Source organism: Oncorhynchus nerka, linkage group LG6 (assembly GCF_034236695.1).
Source record: "Oncorhynchus nerka isolate Pitt River linkage group LG6, Oner_Uvic_2.0, whole genome shotgun sequence".
In the NCBI taxonomy this organism is placed as follows: Eukaryota; Metazoa; Chordata; class Actinopteri; order Salmoniformes; family Salmonidae; genus Oncorhynchus; species Oncorhynchus nerka.
Window position 1 is genome coordinate 43,489,902 of NC_088401.1, and position 16,010 is coordinate 43,505,911.

Here is a 16,010-nt window from a genome sequence, read left to right on the forward strand (position 1 = left end):
CATTTTGTGAAGTCTTGGTTGATGAGTGGACCCCAGACCTCACAACCATAAAGTGTAATGGGCTCTATGACTGATTCAAGTATTGTTAGCCAGATCCTAATTGGTATGTTGAATTTTATGTTCCTTTTGATGCCATAGAATGCCCTTCTTGCCTTGTCTCTCAGATCGTTCACAGCTTTGTGGAAGTTACCTGTGGCGCTGATGTTTAGGCCAAGGTATGTATAGTTTTTTGTGTGCTCTATGGCAATGGTGTCTAGATGGAATTTGTATTCATGGTCCTGGCGACTGGCCCTCTTGTGGAACACCATTACTTTGGTCTTACTGAGATTTACTGTCAGGGCCCAGGTCTGGCAGAATCTGTGCAGAATATCTAGGTGCTGCTATAGGCCCTCCTTGGTTGGTGACAGAAGCACCAGATCATCAGCAAACAGTAGACATTTGACTTCAGATTCTAGTAGGGTGTGGCCGGGTGCTGCAGACTTTTCTAGTGCCTGTGCCAATTCGTTGATATATATGTTGAAGAGGGTGGAGCTTAAGCTGCATCCCTGTCTCACCGGACGGCCCTGTGGGAAGAAATGTGTGTGTTTTTTGCCAACTTTAACCGCCAACTTTAATACTTGTTGTTTGTGTACATGGATTTTATAATGTCGTATGTTTTACCCCCAACACCACTTTCCATCAATTTGTATAGCAGACTCTCATGCCAAATTGAGTCGAAGGCTTTTTTGAAATCAACAAAGCATGAGAAGACTTTGCCTTTGTTTTGGTTTGTTTGGTTGTTAATTAGAGTGTGCAGGGTGAATACATGGTCTGTTGTATGGTCATTTGGTAAAAAGCCAATTTGACATTTGCTCAGTACATTGTTTTCATTGAGGAAATGTACGAGTTTGCTGTTAATGATAATGCAGAGGATTTTCCCAAGGTTACTGTTGACGTATATCCCACGGTAGTTATTGGGGTCAAATTTGTCTCCACTTTCGTGGATTGGGGTGATCAGTCCTTGGTTCCAAATATTGGGGAAGATGCCCGAGCTAAGGATGATGTTAAAGAGTTTTAGTATAGCCAATTGGAATTTGTTGTATGTACAGTGCCTTGCGAAAGTATTCGGCCCCCTTGAACTTTGCGACCTTTTGCCACATTTCAGGCTTCAAACATAAAGATATAAAACTGTATTTTTTTGTGAAGAATCAACAACAAGTGGGACACAATCATGAAGTGGAACGACATTTATTGGATATTTCAAACTTTTTTAACAAATCAAAAACTGAAAAATTGGGCGTGCAAAATTATTCAGCCCCTTTACTTTCAGTGCAGCAAACTCTCTCCAGAAGTTCAGTGAGGATCTCTGAATGATCCAATGTTGACCTAAATGACTAATGATGATAAATACAATCCACCTGTGTGTAATCAAGTCTCCGTATAAATGCATCTGCACTGTGATAGTCTCAGAGGTCCGTTAAAAGCGCAGAGAGCATCATGAAGAACAAGGAACACACCAGGCAGGTCCGAGATACTGTTGTGAAGAAGTTTAAAGCTGGATTTGGATACAAAAAGATTTCCCAAGCTTTAAACATCCCAAGGAGCACTGTGCAAGTGATAATATTGAAATGGAAGGAGTATCAGACCACTGCAAATCTACCAAGACCTGGCCGTCCCTCTAAACTTTCAGCTCATACAAGGAGAAGACTGATCAGAGATGCAGCCAAGAGGCCCATGATCACTCTGGATGAACTGCAGAGATCTACAGCTGAGGTGGGAGACTCTGTCCATAGGACAACAATCAGTCGTATATTGCACAAATCTGGCCTTTATGGAAGAGTGGCAAGAAGAAAGCCAATTCTTAAAGATATCCATAAAAAGTGTCGTTTAAAGTTTGCCACAAGCCACCTGGGAGACACACCAAACATGTGGAAGAAGGTGCTCTGGTCAGATGAAACCAAAATTGAACTTTTTGTCAACAATGCAAAACGTTATGTTTGGCGTAAAAGCAACACAGCTCATCACCCTGAACACACCATCCCCACTGTCAAACATGGTGGTGGCAGCATCATGGTTTGGGCCTGCTTTTCTTCAGCAGGGACAGGGAAGATGGTTCAAATTGATGGGAAGATGGATGGAGCCAAATACAGGACCATTCTGGAAGAAAACCTGATGGAGTCTGCAAAAGACCTGAGACTGGGACGGAGATTTGTCTTCCAACAAGACAATGATCCAAAACATAAAGCAAAATCTACAATGGAATGGTTCAAAAATAAACATATCCAGGTGTTAGAATGGCCAAGTCAAAGTCCAGACCTGAATCCAATCGAGAATCTGTGGAAAGAACTGAAAACTGCTGTTCACAAATGCTCTCCATCCAACCTCACTGAGCTCGAGCTGTTTTGCAAGGAGGAATGGGAAAAAATTTCAGTCTCTCGATGTGCAAAACTGATAGAGACATACCCCAAGCGACTTACAGCTGTAATCGCAGCAAAAGGTGGCGCTACAAAGTATTAACTTAAGGGGGCTGAATAATTTTGCACGCCCAATTTTTCAGTTTTTCATTTGTTAAAAAAGTTTGAAATATCCAATAAATGTCATTCCATTTCATGATTGTGTCCCACTTGTTGTTGATTCCTCACAAAAAAATACAGTTTTATATCTTTATGTTTGAAGCCTGAAATGTGGCAAAAGGTCGCAAAGTTCAAGGGGGCCGAATACTTTCGCAAGGCACTGTATATTTGATAATTTCATTAGGGATACCATCAACACCACATGCCTTTTTGGGTTGGAGGGTTTTTATTTTGTCCTGTAGCTCATTCAAGGTAATTGGAGAATTCAGTGGGTTCTGGTAGTCTTTAATAGTTGATTCTAAGATTTGTATTTGATCATGTATATGTTTTTGCTCTTTATTCTTTGTTATAGAGCCCCAAAAAATTGGAGAAGTGGTTTACCCATACATCTCGATTTTGGATAGATAATTCTTTGTGTTGTTGTTTGTTTAGTGTTTTCCAATTTTCCCAGAAGTGGTTAGAGTCTATGGATTCTTCAATTACATTGAGCTGATTTCTGACTGTTCTTTCTTTTTCCGTAGTGTATTTCTGTATTGTTTTAGTGATACACCATAGTGAAGGCGTAGACTCAGGTTTTCCGGGTCTCTATGTTTTTGGTTGGACAGGTTTCTCAATTTCTTTCTTATTTTTTTTGCATTCTTCACCAAACCATTTGTCAATGTTGTCCATTTTCTTCGGTTTTCTATTTGAGATTTTTAGATTTGATAGGGAAGCTGAGAGGTCAAATATACTGTTAAGATTTTCTGGTGCCAAGTTTACACCTTCACTATTACAGTGGAACGTTTTACCCAGGAAATTGTCTAAAAGGAATTGAATTTGTTGTTGCCTAATTGTTTTTTGGTAGGTTTCCAAACTGCATTCCTTCCATCTGTAGCATTTCTTAATGTTGCTCAGTTCCTTTGGCTTTGATGCATCATGATTGAGTATTGCTCTGTTCAAGTAGACTGTGATTTTGCTGTGATTTTGCTGTGGTCTGATAGGGGTGTCAGTGGGCTGACTGTGAACGCTCTGAGAGACTCTGGGTTGAGGTCAGTGATAAAGTAGTCTACAGTACTACTGCCAAGAGATGAGTTATAGGTGTACCTACCATAGGAGTCCCCTCGAAGCCTACCATTGACTATGTACATACCCAGCGTGCGACAGAGCTGCAGGAGTTGTGACCTGTTTTTGCTGGTTATGTTGTCATAGTTGTGCCTAGGGGGGCATATGGGGGAGGGAATGCTGTCCTGTGCAGGCAGGTGTTTGTCCCCCTGTTTGCTGAGGGTGTCAGGTTCTTGTCCGGTTCTGGTATTTAGGTCGCCACAGACTAGTACATGTCCCTGGGCCTGGAAATGATTGATTGCTCCCTCCAGGATGGAGAAGCTGTCATCGTTAAAGTATGACGATTCTAGTGGGGGGGATATAGGTAGCACACAAGAGGACATTTTTCTCTGTTAAGATCATTTCCTTTTGAATTTCTAGCCAAATGTAAAATGTTCCTGTTTTGATTAATTTAATGGAGTGAGTTGGGTCTGCTCTATACCAAATTAGCATACCCCCTGAGTCCCTTCCCTGTTTCACACCTGGTAGTTTGGTGGATGGGACTACCAGCTCTCTGTAACCTAGAGGGTAACCAGTGTGTCCATCTCCTCTATACCAGGTTTCTTGCAGGATGACAATGTCTGTATTTACGATTTCTTTGATGAAGTCCAGGTTCCTGCTCTTTAGGCCAAAGGCAGATGACCTCAGGCCTTGGATATTCCAGGATGATATAGTGAAGGCTTTGTGTTCCATAAAGTGTCCAATGTTGTTGGTCGTGTGGTTTGGCCTCAGGCCAGTAAGTGTGAGCAGAGCCTGCTGAGCATCTGGTACATGCCAGAGTGGGGGTTGGGCCTGTTTGCCCGCTCACTGCCTGGGCGTATGTGTGACTTCCATGTTGAGGCCCCATTTGCGGGGATGGGGTGCATGGGGTGGGCAGGAGAGGCATAGGTCTGATCTGAGGGGGCCTAAATGGGGTGTGGGGATGGTTGACGTGGGGGGGTGTTGATTGGTTGGGGTGGGGGTGTGGATGTGGTTGGGGGTGATGTGGTCTAGATGTAAGTCCTCTTGGGGTGGGTCCTCTATGTGTAGGTCCAGGGGGTGTCCCGCAGGTCTGCGAGGGTGTCTCGCTGGTCTGTGCGGGGTGCCTATTGATCTGTTGCTCCTGTGTGAAGTGTTGAGGACACATCTGAGAGCAATGTCCTTTTGAGTCCGGGGCACTGCTGCCTTGTAGAGGTGGACCTGGTCATAGAGTGTTCAAGTCCAGGGTGGAGTGGTGGCCCAGGAAAACATTTGGTTTTGAGGCACAGTCACAGGAAATACTTGCGTTTACCTGCTGTATTGTGGCAGGGTGGAAATCTTTTCGGGGTAGCAGGGTGGAGATAACCACTTGTGCGTTGGGGAAAGTAGAAGAAGCTTTTTCACTCCCTTCAGTGCTGTGGCCACCCTTTCCTGCTGTGCTCTCAGGTCATTTGTGCCTGTGTGTATTATTATGTACCTAGGTGAACCTAGTTCGTACTCAGACAGAAGGTCTAGGGCGCGCTGGGTGTTTGGACACCAGAGCTAGACACACTGTGTCTGGGAAAAGCTTTTTTTCTTGTATATATTTCCCATTTGAGTCCATAAGGAGAACAATCTGTGTCTTGTGTATGTCCTCAGTGGGTGTGGGGGGGTTGTCAGAAGGGCTATCAAGGTGGCTGACAGGGGGGGGTGTTCAGAGGGGGTGAGGGATTGGTTTTCTTCATTTGTCTGTTCTGCTGTGATGTCGACGCTATGGCCAAGGTCTGGTGTGGACTGTTCTGCTGTTGTGTCGAGCGTTTTGTCGGGTGCTGAGGTGGGCTGTTCTGCTGGCTTCTCTGCGGGGGTGGACACCTCTCTAGTGGGTTGTTCTCTGTCACATGCCATCCCCCTCAACCTCTCCTCCAGCAGTCTGATCCTCTCCTCTAGTGCTCTGTTCTTCTCCGGCTCCTGCTCTTTCTCCTGTTGAAGTTGTCTCACCACTGTCCAGAGTGCAGATATGTCTCTTTCCATCTCCAGCACTCCGGGTCTGGTTAAGAGAGTGTTGTTGTGCTGGACTGTTGTCTGGGTCTGTGCTGACTGGAGTGTGTTCACCTGCTGTTCCAGCTCCACCTGCCTTACCTCCAGCTGGGTAAATGTATCCTTCATTTCAATGAGAGGGTAGTACTCTGTGCTGGGAGGTTGATTTTCTGCTGGGGGTGGCTCGTCTGTGGGGTTATATAATGAAGAGGTCTGGCCTGACCCGCTCGGGGTGGGGGTATCTTTCTCAAGGGAGAGCTTCTCCTGCTGGGCTAATTTTTTGATAAGGTGAAAGTCCAACTGAAACTGTTTGGGGTTGCCCTGTACCATTACTGTTCCAGACTTATAGAGATTTATATTAGCTGACTCAGAGTCCTCATTGTCTAATATCCTGAGTTTCCACCCCTCGTTAACACCCCTTTCTTAAAAAAGGGGTAGTATGCTAAGATAGCACTGTGCCATGCCAGGGGATGGTTTGTGTGGAAGATAAGGTTGCTGATGTTCCCATTTTTGTAATAGTCAGCAAAAAGTGTCTCTTGATTTTCCATAAGGAGCTTTATTTTGTCATCTTTTCTTGCCTTATCATTCTTTACATACACAGGGTACTGTATTTGAATTACCTCTGAACAGCAGGAGGCAGCTTCTAAGGCCTCTCCATTTGGTTGGAGTAGACTGTTTGACTCTCCTGCCATTGTTGTGCTAAAATGTTTTGGCACCTCTCACTTGACACGTCAGTGCTAAATGAAGCTGTATCAAGCTTGCCGGAATTATGTTAGCATTCAGTCCTTATAAAGTAATGTTGTGTATTTCTCTTCTTGGCTTTTGGAAATAAAATATAGTTTTAGACTAAACATGACTCACTCAGTTCCAGGTTGGATGGTGTTTTCAGGTTTCTGTTGTTTTCCAAAGAATTTGCTGTATAGAATACTAATCCTTGGTAGTTGTAAACCTTCCAGGTGATTCCGTAATTCCGTCCAAAATCAGGTTGTAGGTTTTGAGTTTTGATTTGCAGTGAAGGTTATATTGTAGAGGGTAGCATCCTGTATATGTTCCTGACACAAAATCTAAGTTTATCTAACTCTAAATCTATATTTTTTAAAGACAATGCTGAAAATGACCTCTAGTCTGATCATGACCTCTAGCCTGTTCTCTCTCTTCATAAATTCCTGGCGGAGACTCTCTCCTCCTTGCGATGCAGAAAGAGAGACACAGGGAGAACAAGTATTTCAGAGGGCGAACTCCTAAATCCCCAAAATGGGAATTTGAAACAAAATGTCCACTTGTGAGAGGGTGGGAATGGTCCGTGGACGGGTATGACAAGTGTGTTTCATTTGGTGACCTCAGAGAGGACAGGAAACACATATAACTATACAGTGGGGCAAAGAAGTATTTAGTCAGCCACCAATTGTGCAAGTTCTCCCACTTAAAAAGATGAGAGAGGCCTGCAACTTTCATCATAGGTACACTTCAACTATGACAGACAAAATGAGAAGCAAAAAAATCCAGAAAATCACATTGTAGGATTTTTAATGAATTTATTTGCAAATTATGGTGGAAAATAAGTATTTGGTCACCTACAAACAAGCAAGATTACTGGCTCTCACAGACCTGTAAGAGGCTCCTTTGTCCTCCACTCGTTACCTGTATTAATGGCACCTGTTTGAACTTGTTATCAGTATAAAAGACACCTGTCCACAACCTCAAACAGTCACACTCCAAGCTCCACTATGGCCAAGAACAAAGAGCTGTCAAAGGACACCAGAAACAAAATTGTAGACCTGCACTGAATCTGCAATAGGTAAACAGCTTGGTTTGAAGAAATCAATTATTAGGAAATGGAAGACATACAAGACCACTGATAATCTCCCTCGATCTGGGGCTCCACGCAAGATCTCACCCCGTGGGGTCAAAATGATCACAAGAACGGTGAGCAAAAATCCCAGAACCACACGGGGGGACCGCCGCCAGGGACTCAAATCATGCAGTGCCAGACGTGTCCCCCTGCTTAAGCCAGTACATGTCCAGGCCCGTCTGAAGTTTGCTAGAGAGCATTTGGATGATCCAGAAGAAGATTGGGAGAATGTCATATGGTCAGATGAAACCAAAATAGAACTTTTTGGTAAAAACTCAACTCATCGTGTTTGGAGGTCAAAGGATGCTGAGTTGCATCCAAAGAACACCATACCTACTGTGAAGCATGGGGGTGGAAACATCATGCTTTGGGCCTGTTTTTCTGCAAAGGGACCAGGATGACTGATCCGTGTAAAGGAAAGAATGAATGGGGCCATGTATCGTGAGATTTTGAGTGAAAAACCTCTTTCCATCAGCAAGGACACACCGCCCGGGCAACGAAGGAGTGGCTTCGTAAGAAGCATTTCAAGGTCCTGGAGTGGCCTAGCCAGTCTCCAGATCTCAACCCCATAGAAAATCTTTGGAGGGAGTTGAAAGTCCGTGTTGCCCAGCAACAGCCCCAAAACATCACTGCTCTAGAGGAGATCTGCATGGAGGAATGGGCCAAAATACCAGCAACAGTGTGGGAAAATTGTGAAGACTTACAGAAAACGTTTGACCTCTGTCATTGCCAACAAATGGTATATAACAAAGTATTGAGATAAACTTTTGTTCTTGACCAAATACTTATTTTACACCATAATTTGCAAATAAATTCATTAAAAATCCTACAATGTGATTTTCTGGAATTTTTCTTCTCATTTTGTCTGTCATTGTTGAAGTGTAACTATGATGATGAAATTACAGGCCTCGCTCATATTTTTAAGTGGGAGAACTTGAACAATTGGTGGCTGACTAAATACTTTTTTGCCCTACTGTATCTCTGAATGTGTACATTTCTCAATTATGAGGTTTGTATCTAATTATTGTATAAAATGATTGAGTAAAGATGAAACTATTTGTGAAATGATGTAATGTGATGTTTAACCTTTATTGTGAGAGAATTGTATTCCTTTTAAAGTTTAACTAAACCATTGGCCCACCCCAGTGAGCACAGACATGATCTGGCATCATATAACTGCATTTTCTATTGTTACAAATAAAATCCCCTCCTGAGGAAATCCACTTTAGACCACGCGTACCTCGGTGGACACAGAGGGCACAGGTTTGAGTTTAGACCAAGCAAACCCACAGTGTGAGCTGTGATTTCGAATAGTTATTGAATTCTTATCCATACCACATGGACCATTGGCTACACGGCTGGAAATGGCTAAACTCTGAGACTATCAATCCCTACAGAAGAGCAACTCTTAGATACTAGTTACTAGTCTGCAGCTAGAAATTATGTCAACTTGGGATGCGAAGACTGACAACCGCCAAAACTTCTATTCTATAAGAACATTTCTGAATGGTACTCTGAAGTATCCATTCTAACCACAAAATACTTTGATTTTCAGGGAAGCAGAGAGAGAGAGACGCCGATGAACTGACTCTCTGCAGACGGACCAGATTCCAACAGAAATCACGACGACACACTGGGCGTAAATATATATTGATTGCAACTATTCCCAAATGAGGGAGTGTTCATGTGCAAAGGATTAGCACTTCAGTTAATATAATTATCAACAGTGTGGTGATTCCTTTTGTCTTTCCCGCATGTTCTCAGTCCACACCCTTTGTCAACCAATCTGTCATATTGGCTTAGCCCACTAGGGAACCTCCCTACTCATTTCCTTGTAACCATATCTACTGTTTGTTTGTTTATGCATTTCTGTGATTATTTAGTTAGTTAGTAAATAAATGAGTAATCCAATTGGTGTATGGATGATTCATAGTAATGGATGATTCATAGTAATGGATGATTCATAGTAAAGGCTGGGTAAGGTAGCTATCTGTAGCTATCTGTTGTTAAAGCAACAGACCGCGTATCTGACAACTCACTTTGAAGTTGTTCTTTTGTTTTTTGTATAAGGCAGGTATTAATGTCTCGGCAAAATGTGTATGGAAAGAAATAGTGAAGCAAAAGAATTCAGCCAAGACCCCAGAATTTTTTTTGTAGACCTCCACAAGTCTGGTTCATCCTTGGGAGCAATTTCCAAATACCTGAATGTACAACGTTCATCTGTAAAAACAATAGTACGCAAGTACAAACACCGTGGGACCACCCAGTCGTCATTACCGCTCAGGAAGGAGATGCTTTCTGTCTCCTAGAGATGAACATACTTTTATTGCGAAAAGTGCAAATCAATCCCAGAACAACAGCAAGGGATCTTGTGAAGATGCTGTAGGAAACAGGTACAAAACTATCTATATCCACAGTAAAACAAGCCCTATATCGACATAACCTGAAAGGCCGCTCAGCAAGGAAGAAGCCACTGCTCCAAAACCGCCATAAAAAAGATAGACTACGGTTTGCAACTGTACATGGGGACAAAGATCGTACTTTTTGAAGAAATGTCCTCTGGTTTGATGAAACAAAAATAGAACTGTTTGGCCATAATTACCATCGTTATGTTTGGAGGAAAAATGGGGAGGCTTGCAAGCCGAAGAGCACCATCCCAACCGTGAATCACGGGTGTGGCAGCATCATGTTGTGGGGCTGCTTTGCTGCAGGAGGGACTGGTGCACTTCACAAAATAGATGGCATCATGAGGGATATTGCAGCAACTTCTCAAGACATCAGTCAGGAAGTTAAAGCTTGGTCGCAAATGGGTCTTCCAAAGGGACAATGACCCCAAGCATACTTCCAAAGTTGTGGCTTAAGGACAACAAAGTCAAGGTATTGGAATGGCCATCACAAAGCCCTGAACTCAACCCTATAGAAAATTTGTGGGCAGGTCTGAAAAAGCATGTGCGAGCAAGGAGGCCTTCAAACCTGACTCGGTTACACCAGCTCCGTCAGGAGGAATGGGACAGAATTCACCCAACTTATTGTGGGTAGCTTGTGGAATGCTACCCTGAAACGTTTGACCCAAGTTAACCAATTTAAAGGCAGTTCTACTAAATACTAATTGAGTGTATGTAAACTTCTGACCCACTGGGAATGTGATGAAAGAAATAAAAGAATATCAACAAAATGACTTGTTGATAGTGCTGCACTGTCAGAACTAAAAGCACAAGCATTTCGCTACACTCGCAATAACATCTGCTAACCATGTGTACTGTATGTGAACAATAAAATTTGATTTGATTTGTTATGTTGGTCCCATGTTTAATGATCTGAAATCAAATATCCCAGAAATGTTCCATATGCACAAAGAGCCTATTTGTCTCAAATGTTGCGCACAAATTTGCAGTGGTGTAAAGTACTTTTAATTACTTACTTAATTTTTTTAGGGGGGTGATCTGTACTTTACTTTAATATTTATATTTTTGGCAACTTTAACTTTTTCTTCGCTACATTTCTAAAGACAATTATGTACTTTTTACTCTATACATTTTCCCTTACACCCAAAAGTACTTGTTACATTTTGAGAGGAAAATGGTCCAATTCACACACTTATCAAGAGAACATCCCCGGTCATCTCTACTGCCTCTGATCTGGCGGACTCACTAAACAATTTTTTTGTTTGTAAATTATGTCTGAGTGGTGGAGTGTCCCCATGGCTCTCTGTCCAATTTTTAAAAAATGTAATTGTGCCTTCAGGTTTGCTTAATAATGTAAGGAACTACTTTTGATACTTTAGTACATTTTAGCAAATCCATTTACTTTTGATACTTAAGTATATTTAAAACTTTTACTCAAGTAGTATTGTACTGGGTGACTTTCACTTCTACTTGAGTCATTTTATATCAAGGTATCTTGGGAAGGCAGGTGGCGCCCCGTAACTTTGCCATATACACAGGGTACCAGTACCAAGTCGATGTGCAGGGGTATGTCGTAGTTGAAGATACAGAAGATACAGTATGTACATATAACTAGGAATAAGGTAACAGATAAACTGCTGCTACAGTTTATTTGGTGATGAAACAAAAAGGGTCAATGCAGACAGTTCGGGTAGCTATTTGGTTAACTATTTAACTAACTATTTAGCAGTCTTATTGCTTGGGGGTAGAAGCTGTTTAGGGTCCGATTGCTTCCAGACTTGGTGCATTGGTACCGCTTGCCGTGCAAGCCGTTTCAGCCTCCTGAGGGGGAAGGGGGTTGTCGTACCCTCTTTATAACTGTGTCGGTGTGTGTGGACCATGATAGATCTTTACTGATGTGGACACCGAGGAACTTGAAGCTCTCGACACGCTCCACTACAGCCCCGTTAATGTGAATGGGGACATGCGTGGCCCTCCCGTCCATTTCCTGTAGTCCATGATCAGCTCCTTTGTCTTGCTGACGTTGAGGGAGAGGTTAAGGGAAATCGACCAGTTATATAGACACATAGATTTAGGTGGGATCTAATTTGGCTATGGGGATAATCTTTGTGTAAGGGGATAGCTCTTGATTTTCCATTGTCTCCTCTTATGGTCCCTTTGAAGGTGACAACAAAGTTAGCTCCTTCCCCCTGGATTTTCTAACAGCACTTTAATGTGAGTGAACTGAGCTGAGCGCCATAGGGCAATAAGTTCAACTCCCCTCTGGTGAGATGCTTTGTGTCATATGATCTGGTCTTCATCTAGGGTACGTGTTGCAGATAACTGATTTCTGTGACAGACATTCAATTCCTTTAGTCTTCATATACTTATTGCTGAATTTTGTGAAATATGATGCACAGCTATATATATCTTTTTTTGTATTAGCAAGAAACATATTCAATTCCCTCTCTTTTATTGGTGTCCTGATATGCTGGGTTAGGTGAAATGTGCCTTTCAATGCAATAAGAAAAGACTGTGAAGTGACTACTGCAGATTATATTAGTTCACTACAAATTACTACTTATTACTGTGTTAGAACTACTTCATTGTACAGCCACATTCTTTCTACAATTTATTTGTAATATTTTTGTTTTATTTTCAAATCACACCAATTTGATATCTTAAACGACTCTTAATACTTTATTTATGATGATAAATAAAGTTTATATGAATGCTTTGTAATGATTTATTTCAACAAAGGTCATATTGATAAGGGGAAATCTAAATAAATCATCAACATTGGTTTGTAACTCCATTAAACTCAAATCCACAAAAAGTGTGCAATTTGTCAACAGTACTGATCATACAGTGAGTCTATGGTTCTGCTTCACTCAATGAACATGTCCAGTTATATGAATCTGAATGCATGGATCACTAAAAGTAATTAACTTGTCTGTTGGCTGAGGACTAGAAATGAACAGTTTCTCTTCATGAACACTACGGGTTCAGTTCAGTCAGAGTGAATGTGAAACATTGAGACACCTCCTACTGCATTGATAGAAGTTCAAAGTCTTTCTTATAGCATCAGCTGTTCACCCACGACTGCGTGGCCACGCACGCCTCCAACTCAATCATCGTGTTTGCGGACGACACAACAGTGGTAGGCTTGATTACCAAGGGCCCTCGGAGTGTGGTGTCAGGAAAATAACCTCACACTCAACGTCAACAAAACTAAGGAGATGATTGTGGACTTCAGGAAACAGCAGAGGGAACACCCCCCTATCCACATCGATGGAACAGTAGTGGAGAGGGTAGCAAGTTTTAAGTTCCTCGGCATACACATCACAGACAAACTGAATTGGTCCACTCACACAGACAGCATCATGAAGAAGGTGCAGCAGCGCCTCTTCAACCTCAGGAGGCTGAAGAAATTTGGCTTGTCACCAAAAGCACTCACAAACTTCTACAGATGCACAATCGAGAGCATCCTGGCGGACTGTATCACCGCCTGGTGCGGCAACTGCTCCGCCCACAACCGTAAGGCTCTCCAGAGGGAAGTGAGGTCTGCACAACGCATCACCGGGAGCAAACTACACCACCCGATGTTACAGGAAGGCCATAAAGATCATCAAGGACATCAACCACCCGAGCCACTGCCTGTTCACCCCGCTATCATCCAGAAGGCGAGGTCAGTACAGGTGCATCAAAGCTGGGACCGAGAGACTGAAAAACAGATTCTATCTCAAGGCCATCAGACTGTTAAACAGCCACCACTAACATTGAGTGGCTGCTGCCAACACACTGACACTGACACTGACTCAACTCCAGCCACTTTAATAATGGGAATTGATGGAAAATTATGTAAATATATCACTAGCCACTTTAAACAATGCTACCTTATATAATGTTACTTACCCTACATTATTCATCTCATATGCATACGTATATACTGTACTCTATATACTGTACTCTATATACTCTATCATCGACTGCATCCTTATGTAATACATGTATCACTAGCCACTTTACCTATGCCACTTTGTTTACATACTCATCTCATATGTATATACTGTACTCGATACAATCTACTGTATCTTGCCTATGCTGCTCTGTACCATCACTCATTCATATATCCTTATGTACATATTCTTTATCCCCTTACACTGTGTATAAGACAGTAGTTTTGGAATTGTTAGTTAGAATACTTGTTGGTTATTACTGCATTGTCGGAACTAGAAGCACAAGCATTTCGCTACACTCGCATTAACATCTGCTAACCATGTGTATGTGACAAATAAAATTTGATTTGATTTGATTTGAGGTTTCAGGTTTAGATGATTTTAAAAAATAAAACATTTACACTTATCCCTACTTTCTGTTCACAATTTGGCATTCCACTGCAATAAGGTATGAGATTTATTCTCCAAGTAGAATGTCAAAATGTCACCTACTGAAACTAACGAGGGTTGTATTCACTATGAACCAAACGGAAGCAAGCGTGCCAGAATGAGGAGGGACCAATCTGAATTTATCAAATAAGAATGTCCATTTCGTTGCAAAATTTTTATCATTGCAAAACATTTTGCTACGGTTTGCTACGGTGTGCACTAATGAATTAGTGTTGTGTTCACCATTCTATGTGAAGTGAAATAGAATGGTGAACGCAGCGATCAGGCTGGTTCCACCAGGCTACTAATGAATACACCCCAGCTGGTATATAGCTACCTCTCCCCTCCTGAAGAGCATAGTGTCCTCTAGTGGTCAGACTATAAACTGTCCTTTGTGGAACAACATCTGGGAAAGAGCTCAGTCCTTTTGATAAAATAAGAATGTCCTTTTGTGTGTGTGTTAGTCAGTCACAGGGCAACCGGGGGAAGAGAGCCCTGTGTTCCTCCTTGTCATGTGGAGGACTACGGTGTTGCATGGGAACACTTGAGAGGCAGGATGTTGTACAGAGCATTTTCCCACTGCAGGGTCATTGTTGTCATACTGACATGTCATCTTTGTCACACACAACAGTTCTGCCTCTGCTGACACCTGTCCTTTAGTTACAGAGGTACTGTATGGACAAACTGTTTAATTGAACTGACGGACCACTTGTCAAGTTTAAATGGCTTAATTGAATCAGAGAGGGTACTTTGAAGACATGGGTGTGGACGGTGGTAGAGTCAGGAGTGGGAGAAGCCTGTCATATAGTATTTTTCCAAAGGACCATCTTCCTAAACCCTAAAACAACTTTAACCCCAGGCCCAACTGTTACAGTTTCTGTGACCTTTATATCCCCTGTAGTGTAATTCTTAAATCTGACAGAAGGCAGATTTGCTGAGTTCTTTATTTCTCAACATCTGTGTTATTAAATGGCCTATTGGGAATATAAGCATAAAACCAGTATAGGGGTCATGAACCCTTCCATTTACCTGAGTAGATCACAGAGCCTTAAAAGGGCAATCAGCAGTTGTACATCCATTTTTGGACTTAATAAATGAATGACATGTACCCATTGATTCTTGAGCTTAATTCATCTGTTGTAACCACATCCTAACCTAAAATATAAGCTTGTTTAACTCCAACAAAATACATGTAAACAAACATGGTTAAAACTATAATGTTGATATCATGGATGGCCAGTCCTTGCATCCATCCATCTATGAATTTGAAAGTGGTTACATTTCTCCAGCCCCATCCCTCAGTTTTTTACCTAAACAGGGGTGTATGCTTTGTTATTATTTAAATTGCTGATTGCCACTGTCAGGCCATGCTTTATCACATTGATGTAGTCATACACTCATGAGACTGTGGAGTACTGCATTCAAAATCCGAATACTATACACAGCTGTGGGGTCTATGTATTATGTTGTCAATTCTGTAGTTTTCAGTGTAGATGTAAGGGATATCCAATTAAGTATTGAGTATTCAACAAAGCTGGGGTATAGTCACAGATAATTGTGTTTGGATATTAATCCAGTGCTTTATTACATTTGTGTCTCTTTACTCTTGTGATTTTCTCAATTCACAACATGTTGATTGAGGTTGGTGACATATAGGCCAATTATAGCAAAGAGACCGTAAGTGGCTTTAGATAAAAGCATCTTTTAAATGGGATATATTATTATTATATTAGAATGTTTAAAAGCGGACAACAGGTGTTTGGTCTCCGGTTAGACCACT